Genomic DNA, 21,814 nt, shown 5'->3' on the forward strand with positions numbered 1-21,814 from the left:
TGCGTCATGGCTCGTCTCAAAAACTGATCGTAGTAACAGCAGATAATTACACTTTCTTAATTAATTTTTGGTTTGTTTGCAGGTACATGTCTGTAGTCAAATGGTTCAAATGGCTCTGAGCACTATGGGACTCAACATCTGAGGTCATCAGTCCTCTATAACTTAGAACTACTTAAACCTAACTAACCTAAGGACATCACACACATTCATGCTCGAGGCAGGATTCGAACCGGTGGCCGTAGCAGTCACACGGTTCCGGACTAAAATGCCTAGAACCGCACGGTGTCTGTAGTCCTGGCAGATAGTGAGATCCCCGTGCTGCGATACCGATGCACTCCGTTTTAGGAACTAAAATATACTGGAGCTGACCGCTCATCCAGCGGAGTATCGTGAAATTATTAGTTCCCAACATGTAAGGGAGAACAGCGGCATAACAGTCCGTGCTGTGCTGGTGGAGGCGTGCTGTAATAACGCACCATCGTAGGACGCAGCGGTCAGATGCAGCAGACGATTTTCGTGTGGTGAAGAAATCTGAAATACGGAGACCGCCACTCTATGAATAACCTGGAACTACAAAAAAGAAGTGGAGACCCAGGTGCAGCAATATCGGCGTATCACAGAAGCTGTAGTGCAAAAGATGAAGTCTGTGATCAGTCAGTTTTAGACATCTTGCTCGGCTTTTTGATTACGACAGAGGCCATCGACCATTGGATTTCGGGACTGCTCAGACACATCCTGAAAGCCCAGCGAACGCTGGCAGCAGCGGAAGTATTGCGGATCTATCAGGCCAACTAAGATTTCTTCATTTTAATTTTATTTTTTGTTGTTGTTTAGTGATAAGTCTTCTGAATGGTCTCACGTACCCCGCCACAAATTCCTCTCATTTGCCAACCTTTTCACCTCAAAGTATCAACTGCAACCTACGTCTTCAACTACTTCCTTGATGTATTCCGATCTCAGCCTTCCTCTGTAGTTTTTACCCTTTAGAACTACCTCTAGTGCGATGTAAAGTATTCCTGGCTTCTTTTCAGTTTTTTCCGTATATTCCTTTCCTCACCGAATCCGCGGAGAACCTCTTCATTCCTTACCTTATAAGACCACATTATTTTCAACAATGTTCTGTAGCATCACGTCTCAGATAATTCGATTTTCTTCTGTTCGTCTTTTTCTATAGTCCCTGTTTCACTACTTTTCAATGCTGTGCACCAAATGTACGTTCTCATAAATTTCTTCCTCAAATTAAGGCTTATGTTTGATCTGGTAGGAAGACCTCATAAGTCTCCTAATCACCATGGACGGGTGCTGACTGTGTCACTAAACCTTCTGTAAAAGGAAGCAAAGCAAGTTAAGGAAGCATGTATGTTCACCATCGCCGAAAATCACCAAGATCCAAACACCAACGAAAACGGTGCTTCAGTGGTTTCCATTGTTTAGTGCTGATAGATTATGCTCGTAAGGACTAAACGGTCGGAGGAACATACTACAGAAATTCCATGACGCGGTTCTGAGAGGCTGTCAAGACAAATCGTCGAGAGGTGTTTTCGTTCCATGACAACATACTGGACGTCAGAGCCTGAAGGAAGCTGTGGCACCAGCAACTCTGCATCTAGGCCTCTGGTCGCTTAGAAGGCGCATTTAGTTGAGCAGTCAGGAATGCGGGTACTCGTTTGAAAACTTCATTTAAATAAATATTCTGCCGCCTGATCGCCTATCTCAACACAGCCAATTATGCACAGCATGTTGCACAAACACCTAAAATTTAATAGCTCCGTAACAAAAATTCACCGATTGTACATCAGCTACATGATAGAAAAAACTGTGTTGTATTAATAACTCATTACTGTGACATAACGAAAAATAATTCGTTAAACTTGTGACATTTATGTCGTATATCGCTGTCACGATATCGATTAATTTCATGGACAGTACAACGAGGTGACTATAGTTATGGGATACGTCGTAATATCTAGTCGGACCTCCATTTGCCCTGTGTGGTGCAGCGACTCGACGTGGCATCGACTCAAGAAGTACTGAGTCACGCTGCCCCTGTAGCCGCCCATAACTGCGGAGGAGTTGCCAGTGCAGGACGTTGTACACGGACTGACCTCTCGATTATATCCCGTAAATGTTCAATGGAATTCATGTCGGGTGACCTGGGTGGCTAAATCATTCGACCGAATTGTCCAGTATATACTTTAAACCAACAGTAAACAATTGTGGCCCGCTGACATGTCCCCGGTGTTTACGAACATGAAGTCCATGAAGGGCTGAAAACGGTCTCCAAGTAGCCGAACATGACCATTTCCAGTCAACGATCGCTTCAGCTGGACCAGAAGACCCAGTCCATTCCATCTAAACACAGTCCACACCATTATGGAGCCACCACAAGCTTGCACATGTCTTATTGTTAACAGGGGTCCATGGCTCCAACCATACTGTCATCCCTTGCCAAGTGAAATCGGGACTAATTTGACCCGGCAACGGTTTTCCAGTCGTCTAGTGTCCAACCGATATGGTCACGGCCCCAGGAGAGGCCCTAAAGACGATGGAGTGCTGTTGGAAAAGGCACTCGCGTCAGTCGTCTGTTGTCAGAGACCATTAACGCCGTACTGCGCCGCACTGTCCTAGCGGATACGTTCGTCAGACGTCCCACAGTTCTAGGGCTACTTCACGCAGTGCTACTTGTCTGTTACCGTCGCTCTAGGAGAACCCCTAATGTTGGGACTGGCCTTCTGGTCTCAAACATTCACCCCGTGAGTGGACAGATAGCCGCGCCTTCAGCCGGATCCGAGTAGGCACACGCGGGAATAGTTTACCAGTTATCGAGAGCTCCAACGTTAGGCACGTTATGGAGCCTCTTAGACTGGTAGAATTCAGGGCTGTAATGAAAGCCAATGTGGTATATCATCAGACATGTAGAGGCAGCATTGACTGCGGCTATCGAGGACGCAGGGTGTGGCCGTCTGTAAGTTGTGGCTAACTTCAGCGCCAAGAACACCTGTCGCAAGGATTCTGAGCCACCCTCAGTTCATAAGGCGACTGACGGTAGTGGTGAATGGTGCTGGCCTCACATGTGGGCTCAAGCGGAGCTCTCAATTGGCAGCATTGTTCCCTGACTTGATCGGGGTCCTTTGGTCCTTTGGTTTGAAGCCGAATGCGAATGGAGAGCCTCTGCCAAAGGATTTGCCGACTCTGTAACGGTCGTGGCTGCAGATTTCTAGACCTACGTTATTGGCTGGAGATTAGTAGGACTCCCCTTGATACATCGGGGGGGGGGGGGGGGGTGAGGGGGGGTGAGGGGGGTGGCACTGCATAAACGAAGTTCGGGTATCTTTGTGGAGTACTTGTGGAGAGCACATGAAAGTATTTTAGGCTAGGTTGTGGTTTGAGGCGCACTGATGAACACTCGCCAGTAAGGGAAATCAGACCGCGTTCAGAATAAAGGCACATCGACTGTCGAAAGATTATCAGTAAATTGTCGAAGTATTTGTAACATAGTTCCCGAATTCACTGCGCTCCAATTCTCGCAACCCAGAGCTGGCTGAAAGCCAAAGTGGAAAGTCTAAATGGAATGCATACCGGAAAGACGGATTAGAAGGCGTAGGACGGGGAGACTTCATTAATGTCGACGAAAGTAGTGTATTTCTTAAGGTCGAAGTTGAGTGTGACAGAGAAGTTATTTGGGCGCATATAAGGGGTCTAGGTGACATCAAGTTAATTGTTGGATGTTTTTTTCCGGCCACTCGATTCTGATGTGATAGTGCTAGAGACATTCAATGAAAGTCTACGGTTAGTAGAGCGTAAATGCCCAGATCGTGCAAGGCTAGTTAGAGGTGGTTTTGAGTCCGGGATGTCTATGGATACACTGCAGGGGGCAGTTGTGCAAAGTACTTTTGAAGACGTTTTTTGGATACTGCCTTGAGCAGCTACTTTGGCATCCGACACGCAATGGAAATACACTCCTGGAAATTGAAATAAGAACACCGTGAATTCATTGTCCCAGGAAGGGGAAACTTTATTGACACATTCCTGGGGTCAGATACATCACATGATCACACTGACAGAACCACAGGCACATAGACACAGGCAACAGAGCATGCACAATGTCGGCACTAGTACAGTGTATATCCACCTTTCGCAGCAATGCAGGCTGCTATTCTCCCATGGAGACGATCGTAGAGATGCTGGATGTAGTCCTGTGGAACGGCTTGCCATGCCATTTCCACCTGGCGCCTCAGTTGGACCAGCGTTCGTGCTGGACGTGCAGACCGCGTGAGACGACGCTTCATCCAGTCCCAAACATGCTCAATGGGGGACAGATCCGGAGATCTTGCTGGCCAGGGTAGTTGACTTACACCTTCTAGAGCACGTTGGGTGGCACGGGATACATGCGGACGTGCATTGTCCTGTTGGAACAGCAAGTTCCCTTGCCGGTCTAGGAATGGTAGAACGATGGGTTCGATGACGGTTTGGATGTACCGTGCACTATTCAGTGTCCCCTCGACGATCACCAGTGGTGTACGGCCAGTGTAGGAGATCGCTTCCCACACCATGATGCCGGGTGTTGGCCCTGTGTGCCTCGGTCGTACGCAGTCCTGATTGTGGCGCTCACCTGCACGGCGCCAAACACGCATACGACCATCATTGGCACCAAGGCAGAAGCGACTCTCATCGCTGAAGACGACACGCCTCCATTCGTCCCTCCATTCACGCCTGTCGCGACACCACTGGAGGCGGGCTGCACGATGTTGGGGCGTGAGCGGAAGACGGCCTAACGGTGTGCGGGACCGTAGCCCAGCTTCATGGAGACGGTTGCGAATGGTCCTCGCCGATACCCCAGGAGCAACAGTGTCCCTAATTTGCTGGGAAGTGGCGGTGCGGTCCTCTACGGCACTGCGTAGGATCCTACGGTCTTGGCGTGCATCCGTGCGTCGCTGCGGTCCGGTCCCAGGTCGACGGGCACGTGCACCTTCCGCCGAACACTGGCGACAACATCGATGTACTGTGGAGACCTCACGCCCCACGTGTTGAGCAATTCGGCGGTACGTCCACCCGGCCTCCCGCATGCCCACTATACGCCCTCGCTCAAAGTCCGTCAACTGCACATACGGTTCACGTCCACGCTGTCGCGGCATGCTACCAGTGTTAAAGACTGCGATGGAGCTCCGTATGCCACGGCAAACTGGCTGACACTGACGGCGGCGGTGCACAAATGCTGCGCAGCTAGCGCCATTCGACAGCCTACACCGCGGTTCCTGGTGTGTCCGCTGTGCCGTGCGTGTGATCATTGCTTGTACAGCCCTCTCGCAGTGTCCGGAGCAAGTATGGTGGGTCTGACACACCGGTGTCAATGTGTTCTTTTTTCCATTTCCAGGAGTGTATCTTAGACCTTGTAGTTACAAATATGCTGGACCTTATTGACACCATCAATATTGAAACAGGGATTAGCGATCATGATGTCATCGCAGCAACTATGGTTACGAAAGTTAATAAATCAGTTAAGAAGCCTAGAAGAGTGTTTCTGTTGGAAAGACTAGATAAGAAGCTGTTAGCACCTCACTTGGACATTGAATTGACATCACTTATGTTCAGTAAGGTGGAAGTACAGGAATTATCGGTAAAGTTTAAGCAGATTGTAAATTGTGGAGAATTAAGTGCCTAGCCATTGGATGAAGGACGAAGAGACCCCACCATGGTTTAATAACGAGATTTGGAATACTATGAGGAAGCAGAGGATATTGCACTTCAAACTCAAAAGCGACTTCTGCCATTGAATGTATCAGAATGATCTAATTTAGTGGGAAGACACCAAATGTACTGGGTGGGTGCCAGGAGGTGCCGTATTAAAACTTGGAGAGAACTATACAAGTGATTTATTTGTTTCCACCACAGTGCTCTGTTCACCTTGGTCTGTGTCACAGGGTCCCACAATGCTGAGGCCACCACCCCAGCGACCCAGTGCAATGTGCTGCTGTGTGTCATCATTGTAGGACCACGTCGTCAGGGCTGCGCCTACAGCTGGCTGAGCAGTCTTCATCCTCGTTGACTCAGCGCTGCTCCGCTGGGAGCCGCCGAGTGGACCGCTGCTTCCGTCCCTGCTGGTATAGCTGAGATCACAGCATGAAACAAGCGCCCATCATCTGGCATCATCCGAATCTGTGGCCCTCACCTCGGGAAGTCTCCAGTGTGTGTCGGGAGCCGAGACAAATGACTGCAGATGTGAGGTGAAGAGTGGCCCGCCGCTGACTGGCTGTGGACCCACATCAGCCTCAGAGGATCGAACCAACGACCCATCTCGGACTGAGACGCTGGCACCCCATCTGTTGCTGCATGTAGCCAGTGGTGTGACACGCTCGCCGTCCAGGAGAGCTGCTACACTTGAATCAATCTCGTTAGAAAACAGCACCAATGTATACTCAGCTGTGCGCCTCTGTTTCGCTAATGTGCCGCTTTGCCTTGCGTATGCACCACACCCCGGTTGCGCCCAGTCAGCCCCTTCTTCCTGTAACTTGCAACATGAAAATCGCTGCATTTACTCTTTTCAGTGGTTCGACGGCCCTGTGGTCTCCATTCCACTTTGCAACCACTGGTCAGAGTAACTTACTGCAATCCGAATCGCACCAGGTTGTAACTTGTGCACTCCGAAATATTCCACCCAATCTAACTTTTCTATCTTAAACGGTGGTGCCGCTACATTATTCCCCTCTTTGTAAAGACTCGGTTCCATGGCCGACCCTTTACTTGCTCCTAACTTGTTTGGGTCGGCACCTATGGCATATTTCTTTACTACTAGAAAACTTAAACGTGGTCTAGTGCCCCTTGAAACCATGACATGAAACCAAACGTAAAAGTTCCTTACTGGACGACCACTGCTCGATCAACCCCTTACCTACTCATCTCACGCCCTTGGTATCCAATCCAATAGGACTTGGACTACCCCCAGATCCTTCTGAGAAATGGCTCTCCGCCTGATCAGAAAGAAAACACATAACAAAATTAAGGCTGCGACGACAATTGGCACTGATGTGCTGTAACGTTCCCTGGCAAACTCACGTTATTAAAAAAAAAAAAAGAGTTTATTTGTACCATATACGCCGCTCTGGGCAAGTTGTATATATCGTAATTATTGAACAAAAATATTACTGAATGTGGTGTAAAAGACATTTGTTATTCTCCTTATATTTTTTGTTGTAATATTTGTCTGTATTTAGGATAGAAATTTTTCTGTATTTATTATGTGATTGTAAAATGTGTCAGTATTTGCGATAGCAGAGATATGTTGCCAGAAGAGAATAATATCGTCAATTTGCAAATAAATGTTAATAGTCAGCAATACTATTTAAGCACAATGCATTATGTATTCTTTGGTCTTCTCTGTTCAGAAGTCATTGCGGTAGGACACTGTGAAAGAGTTTTTTACGAATGGGTAGACTTCTTTTGTCTCTGTCTGGACTTAGCCGCCATTAGACGATGCGTTACGAATTAATGTGAGTTGTATTGTTGTTTGATCTAAATATATTAGAGTTTATCAAAAGTGTGAATTATTTATGTAAATTAGCTTGCCCACGTCATCTATAAAATTTCTTTAAGAATTTTTCAGCATTTTTTAGCGGTGTTGCTGGGCTGTGCCGCGACCAACAATAGCAAACCCGTAAATCGGGAACAGATGCATAAAAATCAATGGTGAATTAAGAAATTGTTCTTCTTTTTCAGTGATCCTGTGGCTGATAAAATTTGAATTAATTATACGTTTGTGCATTCGTAGGCGGATAGCTAATGTTAGTTAACATTGAAATTTAAACAGTTTGGTTCTTTCAAAATATCTTAAATGTGTAATGAAGTAGGTTTGATCAGTGATAAATGTCGGCTTGGCAATAATTAAAACATTTTCTGCTAATAGAGGTAATCTTGTGTTCTATGGCTAGTGCCGGGATAAAATTCAGTAAAAATATTTAACAAAAAATCCACTGCATCAGGAAAGTGTATGCCAAGGCCGAATGATTTAAAGGACCCAATTCTCAACCTAATATTCTTAACCAGTTCATATGTGTTCACGTAAATATTATTTTTTCTTTAAATGTACGTAATAATTAAGTAAGTAAAAATTTTTTATTACCACACGAAAATAAGAGAGTGGTTCTACAACAAAGTTCGCACGAAAGAAAATTAACTTAAAAACAACAGATAAATTTTATTATTCTTCTTTAACGAAATTTCAAATCAATCCCATTCATTACGACCGATTTCGTTAAATTGGCGCCCAACGTGGGGCTCGAAAATGCAGTGGCCACTAAATACCCGTGAGATAACTAGGGAATTAATATAGTCGAACTTTGTTGCTGAACATTTAATAATTTTTCTATGTATTGTATGTATTGCATAACCAATATTGTGTGGTAATACCTGTGTATGATTTTTTGCATGAGAACACTATGTACCCAGAGGCAAGCTGAAGAAGAGAGCTCAATATTTCGAAAAATTAATTACCTACCACAATATCAGGGGGCAGCTGCACCCAAGATAGATCACCAAAAGGTAAAGCTACAGTGTAGTTGTCCTGTGGGTAGTAAAGTAGTCTCAGTGCAGTGTTCTCGGATCATTAGAGGTGTGCTTGTTGTTAGTAAATTGTTTTAAAATAACAGGACATTTAGGTAGTTAGTCATTGTAGTATATAGTAAGTGTGTATTAGTTAATGTCCATTTCTTGTGTGATTATGTCAGTGAAACCTGAGTGTTAGGATATTTAGTTCAGATTTTATTTCTTTTGTTTACTATGGTTAGATTGCGTAGTCAGAAAGATATCAACATGGATAATGAGCAACAGTCAGTAAGTAGTGATACCAAGTTGGAAAGTGGGACACAAAGTAATGTTAGTGACGTAGTTCAGGAAGTACAATGTGAGAATCTGGGGGCAGAAGGACAAGAAATGTTGCCATTGCCACCCAGTGATTCAGTTGATAGCGGAAATACTGTGCCATCCGCAAGCACTGGACACGGACCAGAGAGTGGTGAGGTGTCAGAAGTGCAATCATTAAGAGTTATGTTCGAGCGCATGCTCAATTTCCAAGCTGAATTTGTACGTGTGCAAGCAGAGCGTGATAGAGAACGTGATGCTAAACAAGCAGAACGCGATAGAGAACGTGATGCTAAACAAGCAGAACGCTATAGAGAACGTGATGCTGAACAAGCAGAGCGTGACCAGAGATTGGTAGCTGAATTTGCATGTATGCAAGCAGAACGCGATAGAGAACGTGATGCTGAACAAGCAGAGCGTGACCAGAGATTGGTAGCTGAATTTGCCAAACAAGCAGAGCGCGATAGAGAACGTGATGCTAAACAAGCAGAGCGTGACCGACGCCTGCATGAGAGGGACTTGCAGTTGATGCAAACTTTAGAAGTTATGCAAAGTGAGATTGTTAGTTTGAAACAAAAATATGAAACCAAACCCAAAACGGTGCAAGAATTAAGCGAAAGAGTAGATAGTGTTCAAGTGGCTAACGCCAATATAGTAGAGGAAATCAGTGTCCTGACTAATAGGGTCGAACAACTAGAAATTGACACAACTCAAGTAATTGAGAACAAAGTGATCCAACAAGTGCACAAAGTAGAAAATGAAGTCATAAAAGAAATAGATCAGAAAGTGCACGCCGCAAATGAGGCCAGAGATGTGGGCTCAAGTGCGGATGTGCAAGATCTAAAAAGGATAGTGCATAAAGACATTCCGCTGTGGCAGCGGAGTGTGGACCGTCGTCTTGCCGAGATGGAGCTTAGCTTGCGGCATGACGAGGCACGGGCGTATGTCACGCCAGCCAGGTCCAACAATGATAGGCATATAAATACTGCAGTAAAAAATTGCGACTGCGAGACAGAACAGGCAACCAATGTAAGCGAAACAAATAAATGTCATTCCAAAGTAGTGATTGAAGAAAGCTTGATTAGGAACCGACAGTTTCAGATCTTTACAACGGAGAAGAAATCTGTTCACCCTGTAGTGTTTATCAAGGGATTTAGAAACATTTTGCCTAGCGTTTGGAGTCATACCCAGAAAATACAGTTCGTTATGTCTTACATACAAGGAGATGCTGCATTATGGGCAACCGAAGCAGCTGACAGTTGTGATACATATGAGCAATTTGAAAAAGCATTCTTGGCCAAATATTGGTCAACATGTATCCAGGAGAGATTACGGAAGGAGGTATATAATCCAGAGCCGTATTCTCCACGACTAGGCAATTTGCGAAAATATTTCGAGAAGTACATTAATAAGACCCGTTACTGGGACGAACAGATTTCATCCCGGGATTTGATCAGGCTTTTGAAATCACACTTGCCGATACATGTAAAGGAAAAACTTATACACGTGCCTGAAAATGATATGGAACATTTCTTGTCTGTTCTGGACTCAATTGACCTGATTCAGGAGGACGTTAAGGCAGCCTCTGAACAGGCTAGAAGTAACGGAAATGGTTATAGAAATGGTAGAAATAACATGCCTCCACCAAGTAATGGAAACGGCGGAGGTAATAATAGGAGACAGGAGTATGCACAAAACGGAAATATAGGTAGAGACCGGAACGGCAATAGTCCGCCGGTGAATAATGACCGGAAAAGGAGGTTCGATGACCGGTATGAGACAGGCCCACCAAGCAATAATAGATGGAAAAATGCCAGGGGGCCGAGCAACACTAATACTTATAATGATGCAAACCGAACTTGGCCGCAGAACCAGAGGCCCAGTCCGGACCGGCAAAACAGTGATAGATATGACAATAACCGACCGCCACCACAAAATGCGCCAATTGCGCAACCGTGGCGGCCGACGCAACACAACGTGCACATAGTGGAGGTCAGTGACACAGAGCAGCCACGCCCATCCACTAGCAATAATTCAACAAACTAGATGCAGCCGAGATACGCTCTCCATAGTCGGCTGAGGTTTGGAGTGAGAGCAGCCCGACACAGAACAAAACACCGAACAAAATCTGTATCCTTAGGTATAATGACGGGGTACAGATGGGAGATGAATTAATAACTGAACCATCCACGTGCATAAAGGAGCACAAAGACAAAGTACAAGCGATAATAGAGATCAAAATTAACAATATTGATGTGCAAGCGGTCGTAGATACAGGTGCTACTGTCAGTGTTATGAGTATGGACTTATTCAAAGTACTGGGGAAGGAAAGGCGTATGCTGACTTTTCCCGTGAATAATTGTAAAGTCACTGGAGCCATAAGTGCACAGCGACAAATAATTAAACTCCAAGTGCGGGTAGAGATGTATGTAGGGGATGAAGCCATAGCGTGCTCATTCCTGGTAGTAAAGGGTTTAAAGGTAGCCTGCATTTTGGGGGTAGATTTTTTAAGAGAAAGGGACGCAATAATCGACCTTTCTCGGGGAAAATTAAGCTTGATGAATGCTGGTAGGAGAATAGAATTGTCCATGCTCAGATCTGAAGAGGTACCTGTACCTAATTGTAGCGCTATTAGCATAAGGTGTAGGAATCAGTGGATACTACATTTAGACAATCATTGTCTAGGTCAGAATCTCTATTATCCTGACGTACAAGATGATCAATTAAAAGCAAATGTGGACGCACTTGTGAACAAAGTATCACAGTCCGAAAATTTGAACTCTATGCAACAGCAGGATTTGGTACAGTTATTATCTAATTATGCAGATGTATTTTCAGAACGACCAGGAATTGTTAAGGGATATCAGTACAATATCGAGGTAAAGCCTCAAAAAACTTACTGTCGAGCCTCATACTCCATTCCTTGGTCCAAGAAGGAAATAGTAGCTAAAGAAATAAGAAAACTGATCGAGTGGGGAATAATAGAACCGTCTTTGTCCCCTTATAGTAGTCCTTTGGTGGCGGTAGCAAAAGCAGACGGACAGGTACGGTTAGTACTAGATGCGAGAGACATAAATGAAATTATTGTACCTGTTAGGACTCATCCGGAAAATCTTGATGAGCAAATTCAAAAATTTCATGGAGTGCAATATTTGACATCTATTGATATGAGAAGTTCTTTCTGGCAAATCCTGCTCACACCCGAGTCGAGGAAATATACTGCATTTATATTTGGGGGAAGGAGCTACCAATTTAGGGTACTACCTTTCGGCCTAAATGTAAGTGCAGGAGTTTTTATAACAGCCCTCGACGCGGTTTTAGGTCCGGATTTGCTGCAAAGGGTAACAGTGTATGTAGACGATCTAGTGATTGCCACTGCCACCTGGGAGGAGCACGTAGAACTACTGAGTAAAGTCTTAGAAAGGTTTAAGCAAGCGGGAGTAACAGCGAATCTTGATAAATCCAAATTTGGACGTAATCAGATTAAATTTCTAGGTCACATAATAACACCACAAGGCATCAAGCCTGACAGCAAAAAACTTGATGTAATTCGTGGGTTTCCTAGTCCGAGAACTAAGAAACAGCTCAAAGCATTTATAGGTCTAGCATCTTTTTTTACACGGTTTGTTCCAAACCAATTAATGAATAACGAATCTTTATTGAGCCTGTTGCGTAAAAATGCGCACTGGGTGTGGACAGAAGAATGTCAACGCGCATTTGACGCTATCAAAAATGCCTTGGTGAACGCCAACATACTGCGACACCCAGACATGACAAAAGATTTTTGTATAGCGACAGATTCGTGTTCATACGGTCTGGGCGCGTGTTTATTTCAGTGGGACAGGAGCAACGACCCCACAACAATCAATGTAATCGGATTTGCCAGCCGCACACTAAACAGCTGCGAGAGAGCATATTCCGCTACCGAATTAGAGGCTCTTGCAGTGGTTTGGGCGGTAAAGAAATTTAACTATTACATCTATGGTAAAGAAGTCAAAGTATTCAGTGACCACCAGGCTTTGAGCTTTTTAATGACTTGCAAATTATACCATACCCGCTTGCTAAGATGGAGGTTAGCGTTACAGGAATATAAAATTAAAATCATGTACCTTAAAGGACAAGATAATGTTGTAGCAGACGCCTTGTCGAGGCTTCCACTAGGCCAATCCTCAATGTCAAATATTTTGGGACAATCGGAGGAATATCGAATACTATTAGTACAAGATAAGGTACATAGGAGTTTACATATGTGTAAAAATATGTCCATATTGCAGGAAACTGATCCGATTTGGCGAGATATCATTAGTAAAATTAAAGAAGGAACCAATCTTAAAAGTGTTCAGAATTTCAAAATAGTAGATAATATTCTGTATTATAAAACAGGTGTGTCAAATGACCATGGAGTCGTGTGTATACCACAACAGGCTATCCCAGCTGTAGTGTGGCGCACGCATTTAGCATGGGGTCACGCTGGGATAGGCAAGACAATAAGGATTATGTCCAAATTCTGTTATTTTAAGGGGATAAGCCAGCAGACTCGCACCATTATCAGGACTTGTCCTCTGTGCCAAAAAGCTAAGTTTCAAAATAAGTCCACAAGGTTTGAACTGCATCCTATAGTGCCTCATCGACCACTTCAGTTAGTATCTATAGACATAGCAGGACCCTACCCACGAGCCAGGGGTGGATTGAAGTACATTTTAGCGGTGTATGACCTTTTCTCTAAATATTTAAAAATATACTGCCTTAAATCAGCCACTGCTCGTGGAATAGTTAAATGGTTAGGGAAGGAATATTTTACACAAGTGGGTAAGCCTGAAGCGATAATATCGGATAATGCTTCCTATTTTACAGGCCATACCTGGAAAAACTATTTACATGAACAAGATATAAAGCATATACTAATTTCCCGTTTTCACCCACAAGCAAGTTTAGTAGAGAGAACATTTGGAGAGTTAAATAAATTTTTCAGGTTATACATTGCATATAAACACACAAGATGGCCAGATCTGATACCTAAGTTTGTAGAAGTTCACAACGCAACCCCGCATGCTTCTACAGGGTATCCACCAAACGAGATTATAATAAATAATAATAGAGTTTTGAATGAGTGGCTGGCACCTTTGCCTAAGGTCCCAGTCATTCCTGAGCCTAAGGAAGAGAAGATAAGAAAAGCAGGGTGCAACCTTACCAGGTGCGCTCAGAAAAGGAAAGAAAAATATAATCGACATGTGACGAATAACAAAAAATTTAGTGTTGGGGACTTGGTACTCTTACGCAATCATCCTAACTCCTCGGCATCCTTGAAACAGAATAGCAAGTGGCAATTGGTGTACAATGGACCTTTTAGAGTAGTAAGTGTGACACATGAGTGTAGCTATCTCTTAGCAGATCCCCACTCAGGGAGAGTACGGGGACTGTATCCGCGTAAGGATGTAAAAGCATTCCTACAGTAAAAGACTAATAGTCCTATGTGGACACCATTCTTTTGTAAATAATGAACATTAATGATGTGTGATCTTTAGAGATAATGTACTAGTGTAGAAGTGTTTAGTTATAAGAATATGATTGACTTTCTCATGTGTATGGATATTTGTGTTATGTACTCTTTTAATTTGTGTTATCTAGAACATGCTCTAAATGTTTGCACAGATAATCTGATTAGTGCAATTATTTGTAGTGTTAAGCTGTGACAGAGTTCAATCAAAAAGAACATTTTAGTAATGATTAGTTAGTGTACTACATAATTTTCTATGTGCCCAAATTTGAAATATTTCTTGGCACAATCTTCTCTATTATGTGTATGTATGTATATATGTGTAGCTGTCAGATTGACAGATTGACAGATTCGAACCCAGAATAATATCAATAATATGAGGCCCTGAGAACTTTATTATCTAACCAATGTTATTAGAGAAAATAATGCACCCAGTAGTGACCCGAGGGCACCACGGGAGGCAAACTTGTTGCAAATTTATGTAATGCAAAGTTACGCACAAAGAAGCTTCAATTGAAGCATGTGCAGATTCAAACAGTAAAAAAGAGCTAGCCAGATACAGTCCAAGTCAATTTTTGCCTACAGAGACTACACTGTAGTTACGTAGGACGTTGATAGTAAAGTGTGACATGAGTTCAAAGGAGTTATTGAACAATATGCCTGAATCCGGCTGGAATGCACAAATAAAATCTACTCGAACACGAATATAGATGACTTTTGGGAAAACTAATACCAAATTTTAATATTTTGTTACCATGTACGCAAATATCACACCTTGATAAAGAGTTACGAATGTGCTATTACAAAAAAAAAAAAAAAATTGCACAGCGGACATTGTAAATAAAAATAAAGGAACTTAAACAAAAGTGCAGTATTGTGCGGCAGAGACAGACAGTGACTGTTAAACCTGCAGCAATACGTCACGGAATAGTTGTGTATAAGTGATAAAAAACTGTATCATCGCCGTGTGTGCAAGTGGACAAGGAACTAGCACGACACGAACAGTGAACCGATAACGGACGGTGGATCAAGCTAGTGTCAAACTTTAACTCTTTGTGTGTCAAGGGACGCTAGGAAAGCGCATTGACTACGAAGATACATTTTGTCCTAAGGTGAAAACTTGCGTGTGACTAATGACAAGTCATGACATGGTGAAAAATATTGTATGCCCATAAAACGTGTTACTGTGACAACGAAACATTGTGCAAACCAGACTAGTGAAGGCCTACTGAGTAATAACTGCCACTAACTGTGTGCGTTCTTTCCCACAGCAGGAAAAATGCCTATAAGGATAGTACACTGTTTCTGAACTTGTTGCATGTTTCCTGGAGCACTGCAAGAAAACGTCGCACGGGCGAGCGGATATCCAACGCGCATCCGGCTACATCAGCTATGCAGCGGCCGCAGCAGCCCGTAGCAGACCAGACAGACAGCCACGCCCCTCCGCGCCGTAGCTGTCAACGCCGGGGGCGGTGACCTACACGGAGTCAGCGCGCCGCTCAACAATCACTCCGCACCGCTCACCAAATACAGCATTATTGATTTTTTTTTATGTTCACATAAACTGAATAACATGTCAATGACTTCATTTCGATAAACATTGAACATTTACTACGTAGGACAAGTGACCTTGTAGTGTATCACAAGAATAATAGTATCACACACAAAAAACTTCAGTCGAACTGTATGTGACTGTGATATTGTGTAATTGTGTAACCGTTTGTGACGAACTGCTAATTTAATTCAAATGAATAACTGTTAAAGAGACAATATTGACCATGAACCAACTGGGATGGCTGGGCTCCGGCACAGTTTTGCCCAGGTTTCCTGTTTGCCTACGCCCAAATGGGGGAGCCATGAACTTACATAACCCTGGGACTATATAAAAGAGCCATTCCGTAAAATATACAAGTGTAAAGAACGTTACTGGCACCATTGTGTCAAAGTGTAAAAACTCTTTGCCAAATGCTGCCAGGGGGCAATGTAACGTTCCCTGGCAAACTCACGTTATTAAAAAAAAAAAAGAGTTTATTTGTACCATATACGCCGCTCTGGGCAAGTTGTATATATCGTAATTATTGAACAAAAATATTACTGAATGTGGTGTAAAAGACATTTGTTATTCTCCTTATATTTTTTGTTGTAATATTTGTCTGTATTTAGGATAGAAATTTTTCTGTATTTATTATGTGATTGTAAAATGTGTCAGTATTTGCGATAGCAGAGATATGTTGCCAGAAGAGAATAATATCGTCAATTTGCAAATAAATGTTAATAGTCAGCAATACTATTTAAGCACAATGCATTATGTATTCTTTGGTCTTCTCTGTTCAGAAGTCATTGCGGTAGGACACTGTGAAAGAGTTTTTTACGAATGGGTAGACTTCTTTTGTCTCTGTCTGGACTTAGCCGCCATTAGACGATGCGTTACGAATTAATGTGAGTTGTATTGTTGTTTGATCTAAATATATTAGAGTTTATCAAAAGTGTGAATTATTTATGTAAATTAGCTTGCCCACGTCACCTATAAAATTTCTTTAAGAATTTTTCAGCATTTTTTAGCGGTGTTGCTGGGCTGTGCCGCGACCAACAATAGCAAACCCGTAAATCGGGAACAGATGCATAAAAATCAATGGTGAATTAAGAAATTGTTCTTCTTTTTCAGTGATCCTGTGGCTGATGAAATTTGAATTAATTATACGTTTGTGCATTCGTAGGCGGATAGCTAATGTTAGTTAACATTGAAATTTAAACAGTTTGGTTCTTTCAAAATATCTTAAATGTGTAATGAAGTAGGTTTGATCAGTGATAAATGTCGGCTTGGCAATAATTAAAACATTTTCTGCTAATAGAGGTAATCTTGTGTTCTATGGCTAGTGCCGGGATAAAATTCAGTAAAAATATTTAACAAAAAATCCACTGCATCAGGAAAGTGTATGCCAAGGCCGAATGATTTAAAGGACCCAATTCTCAACCTAATATTCTTAACCAGTTCATATGAGTTCACGTAAATATTATTTTTTCTTTAAATGTACGTAATAATTAAGAAAGTAAAAATTTTTTATTACCACACGAAAATAAGAGAGTGGTTCTACAACAAAGTTCGCACGAAAGAAAATTAACTTAAAAACAACAGATAAATTTTATTATTCTTCTTTAACGAAATTTCAAATCAATCCCATTCATTACGACCGATTTCGTTAAATTGGCGCCCAACGTGGGGCTCGAACCCACGACCCTGAGATTAAGAGTCTCATGCTCTACCGACTGAGCTGGTCGTAATGAATGGGATTGATTTGAAATTTCGTTAAAGTGCTCAAAATGATAGTTATTTGCCGTTGCCTTTCCCTATACTGAGCGACATGTTGAACAACCTGTTCGGCAGATACGCGCCCCTCTTGCTCTAAAATGAACTGGTTTTACGGATCTCAACAGACGTGGCTCCAGAGCTTGATTTATAAAGGTCAGATTCTCCCTTGGCAAAAACCCTTAAGCCGGCCGGTGTGGCCGTGCAGTTAAAGGCGCTTCAGTCTGGAACCGCGTTACCGCTACGGTCGCAGGTTCGAATCCTGCCTCGGGCATGGATGTGTGTGATGTCCTTAGGTTAGTTAGGTTTAATTAGTTCTAAGTTCTAGGCGACTGATGACCTCAGAAGTTGAGTCGAATAGGGCTCAGAGCCATTTTTTGAAAACCCTAAAGCGGCTTCTGGCCAGCAGAGCTGTGGCTGTGTCACATTCAATTGTCTGACGCCTGAAACTGACGCTGGCAGGCGGAAGGTTGGTCCTATTATGTTCCATTGATTAAAATTCTGCTCCCCTCGAGCTCTATACGTTTCGCTTCTGGAAACACTCCCCTCTCAAAACAACTTGCTACTACTATCAAATTCTCGTACATGGAGAAAATCCAGTGCACCCCGACACATTGCAAGCTTAATTTTGGTTCCATGATGTCCCTTGGACAGTCTATTCCTTTCCCCCTGGCTAAAAATAACTGCACTGTGTACTTGTCCCATATTTGTAGCTTCACTGATTCTCCTCCAACATTCACTATTTTTGATCCAAACTCAACACTGATTGTGTGACCACTTTCATCCTTAAAATACATTATATGAACTGGTGCAATAAACACGACTTTCCTGATCCAGCACTGTCTGTAACTAAAAATTTAAACAGGAAATCTTACGACTCTGACATCGTTCAATACATATTTATTTCGGCTTTGCTGCAAAATTTACTGAGACACATTTATACCTTCAGAACTGCGTTTGATTTCTCCTCCAACAACACTCCACATACGTCAGGCACTACACTACCCTTTTCAGTGGCCTGAGGACAGGGATCACCATCACCCTTCCTCCCTCTTCAAAAGGACTGCTGCCCCAGCAGGCTCACAATACTGGAAAACACATGTAAAATACAATACTTAATTAACCTATGCAAATCCAATGATACATAACAAGAAACAGAAAGCTACAAATACTCTACTACTTTCTAGATCTAGATCTATATTCCTGATTTCCTCTGTGCTTAGCACCTCTTTTCACCTTCTCTTTCTTCCTCTTTCCTTCATGTGACCCACTTGGAATCACATCCGGGCAGCCCTTAAATGGCCGTAACCACCCAATCTGTACTATCGTCGTTCTAGTTGGCAGCTGGAGCTTTAACGGGAGATGTGGTTTCAACAACTTGGTGTGGCCCTTGATACCTCGTGAGGAACTTCTTCGTTTTCACTTTTTGCGTGTAGGGGCTGGACAGCATTACCCATTGCCCCACTCTATACTGAGATAAACTTCCTTTCCGATTCACTGCCTCTTCTTGCCTTTCCAAAGCCCTCGTATTTGCCTTTTGTACCTGTTTCCAGATATCCCGAATTGTTCTCGCGAATTGACATATCAATTCCTTTCTGTAGCTTCACTAAATCAAACGGTAACGGCATTTTTCGCCCCTACACTACCTCGTGTGGAGACAAACCGGTATTGGTATGGTCTTCTGCATTGTATGCACATACAATGTGCTTCAAATACTCGTCCCACTGACGGTGATGGAAATCCACATAAAAACTCAGCATCTTCCCGATTGTAGTGTGTACCTGTTCTGTCCTTCCGTTGGGCTGTGGATGCAATGCGCTCGTCCTCAACTTCTTTACGTTCAACAATTTACACAGTTCCTTCACTAAATCCTACATGAAGTTGGTCCCTTGGTCAGTAATTACTGTCTCCGGTACACCAAACTTCAAAATCCAGCTGTTTACTAACGCTTGTGCGACCATTGCTACCTGTTGATTTGGCAGAGCCACCATCTGAACATACCTCGAAAAATGGTCTATTATTGTCAGGACGAATCTGTTCCCCGAAGGTCTTAAACATCAGTTCCGAGCATAGAGAATGGACATGTTGCTTCCGGTAATCGTTGTAGCTGTATCTGTTTCCGACTCAAATCTGTTCTCTGCGCGCATGGTATACAATTCTTGACATACTGATCCACATCTCCTTTCCTACCTTTCCACCAATACCTCTCCGCCGCTCTCCTATCCTTCGCTCCACACCCTCCATGATCAGATAATACGTGATCATGTGCTTCATTTAAAACTTCATCCCTCAACTTCGCTGGTACTACTACCCTTATCCCTAACTTCGTTTCCGTGCACAAAAGACCGTCGTACATATTAAATTGTGGCTGCGTCCGATACAATTTACAATCGTTGTCCGCGTCCTGTAATTTTTGCCATACTGCTAGGTCATAACCTGATGACATCTTCTTTTGCCGCCAGCCGGCCGGAGTGGCCGTGCGGTTGTAGGCGCTTCAGTCCGGAACCGCGTTACCGCTACGGTCGCAGGTTCGAATCCTGCCTCGGGCATGGATGTGTGTGATGTCCTTAGGTTAGTTAGGTTTAAGTAGTTCTAAGTTCTAGGGGACTTATGACCTCAGCAGTTGAGTCCCATAGTGCTCAGAGCCATTTGAACCATCTTTTGCCGCCTTCCTACTCAGTGCATCCGCATTACCGTGCTTCTTCCTAGGCTTGTGCACCACCTTGTAGTCGAATTTACTAAGCCTCATAGCCCATCTAACGAGTCTGGTGGAGGGATCCTTCAACCCCAACAACCACTTCAATGCAGCATGGTCTGTTACTATCCATAATCTTCTCCCATATAAATAACATTTAAAATATGTGATTCCATAGATTACGCTAAGCATCTCCCTTTCTATTGTTGAATAACTCCTTTCTACTGCATTCAACTGCCTAGACGCATAGACTACAGGATGTTCTTTCCCATCAATTTCCTGACTAAGAACACACCCTAATGCTTGATTCGATGCATCGCATGCTAGTATGAACTCCTTTTCAAAATCTTGAAACACAAGAACCAGTCTTGATGTTAACACCTCTTTCAGTTTGTCAAACGCTTTCTGACACTCTTCTGTCCACTCAATTTTCACACCCTTCCGTAACAATCGCGTCAACGGCTGTGCTAAATCTCCAAAACCCTTCACGAACTTTCGATAGAAATTGTAAAATCCGATGAATCATTCCACTTTGTTTACTGTTTTCGGTTCCCAAAAATCCCTTACAGCCTGTACCAACCTTGGATCTGTTCGGACTCCGTCCTTACTAATAATATGACCAAAATATTTTACTTCTTCTAATGCAAAATGACACTTCTCCAGGCTCAATGACAAACGAGCTGCTCTTAACCTCATAAAAACTTCCCTTAACCGCTGTCTATGTTGCTCCATACTACTTGAAAACACTACAATATCATCCAAATAGACAAGACACTGCCGTTGTTTCAAATCTCTCAAGACACTGTCTAGCAACCTCTGGAAAGTTGCCAGACCGTTTTTCAAACCGAATGGCATTCTAATGTACTGGTAATGGCCTCTAGGTGTAGAGAAAGTAGTTTTTGGACGATCCTCTGGAGCCACCTCTAACTGATGATAACCGCTTGTCAAATCCATCGTAGAAAAGTACTGGCACTGTCCTACGTGATCCAAAGTCTCCGACGTGTTTGGAATGGGGTGTGCGTCCGTTACTGTCATATTATTGAGGTATCGGTAGTCAAAAGAGAACCCGTATTTCTTAGTTCCATCTGAATATTTTTTAGGCACAACGACAAAGCCCGCTCCCTAGCAAGTATTACTATGCTCTATAATACCGTCCGCAAGCTGCTGATCAATGAAATCCTCCACAATGGGTTGCAAATACCTCGGTATTCTGTATGGTTTACGGTACACAGGTGTTTCATTCCCTGTTAGTATACTATGTTGAACTAATAGAGTTCCTGGTAACGGCCCAAGTTCCACAGTTCGTTGTCCAAGGTCAATTTCAGCATGATGTTGGTTCAAGAAATCTACTCCTAGGATCATGTAGCCCTCGCTTACTCATGGTACTATCTCCATGCATGCTTTAAATCGGACTTTCTCTATTCGAAAGTCAACTGTCACCGACACGAAAGGTGTGACCTCC

The 21,814-nt window shown here is 43.3% G+C and overlaps 1 non-coding gene across 1 annotated transcript; it reads right to left on the reverse strand.

Moving 5' to 3' along the window:
* Positions 1-17,559: 17,559 nt before the first annotated feature.
* On the reverse strand, positions 17,560-17,627 carry Trnak-cuu (transfer RNA lysine (anticodon CUU)). The gene has a single exon. It is a non-coding gene; the product is annotated as a tRNA-Lys (tRNA).
* Between the last annotated feature and the right edge of the window lie 4,187 nt (positions 17,628-21,814).

Source organism: Schistocerca serialis, chromosome 2 (assembly GCF_023864345.2).
Source record: "Schistocerca serialis cubense isolate TAMUIC-IGC-003099 chromosome 2, iqSchSeri2.2, whole genome shotgun sequence".
In the NCBI taxonomy this organism is placed as follows: domain Eukaryota; kingdom Metazoa; phylum Arthropoda; class Insecta; order Orthoptera; family Acrididae; genus Schistocerca; species Schistocerca serialis.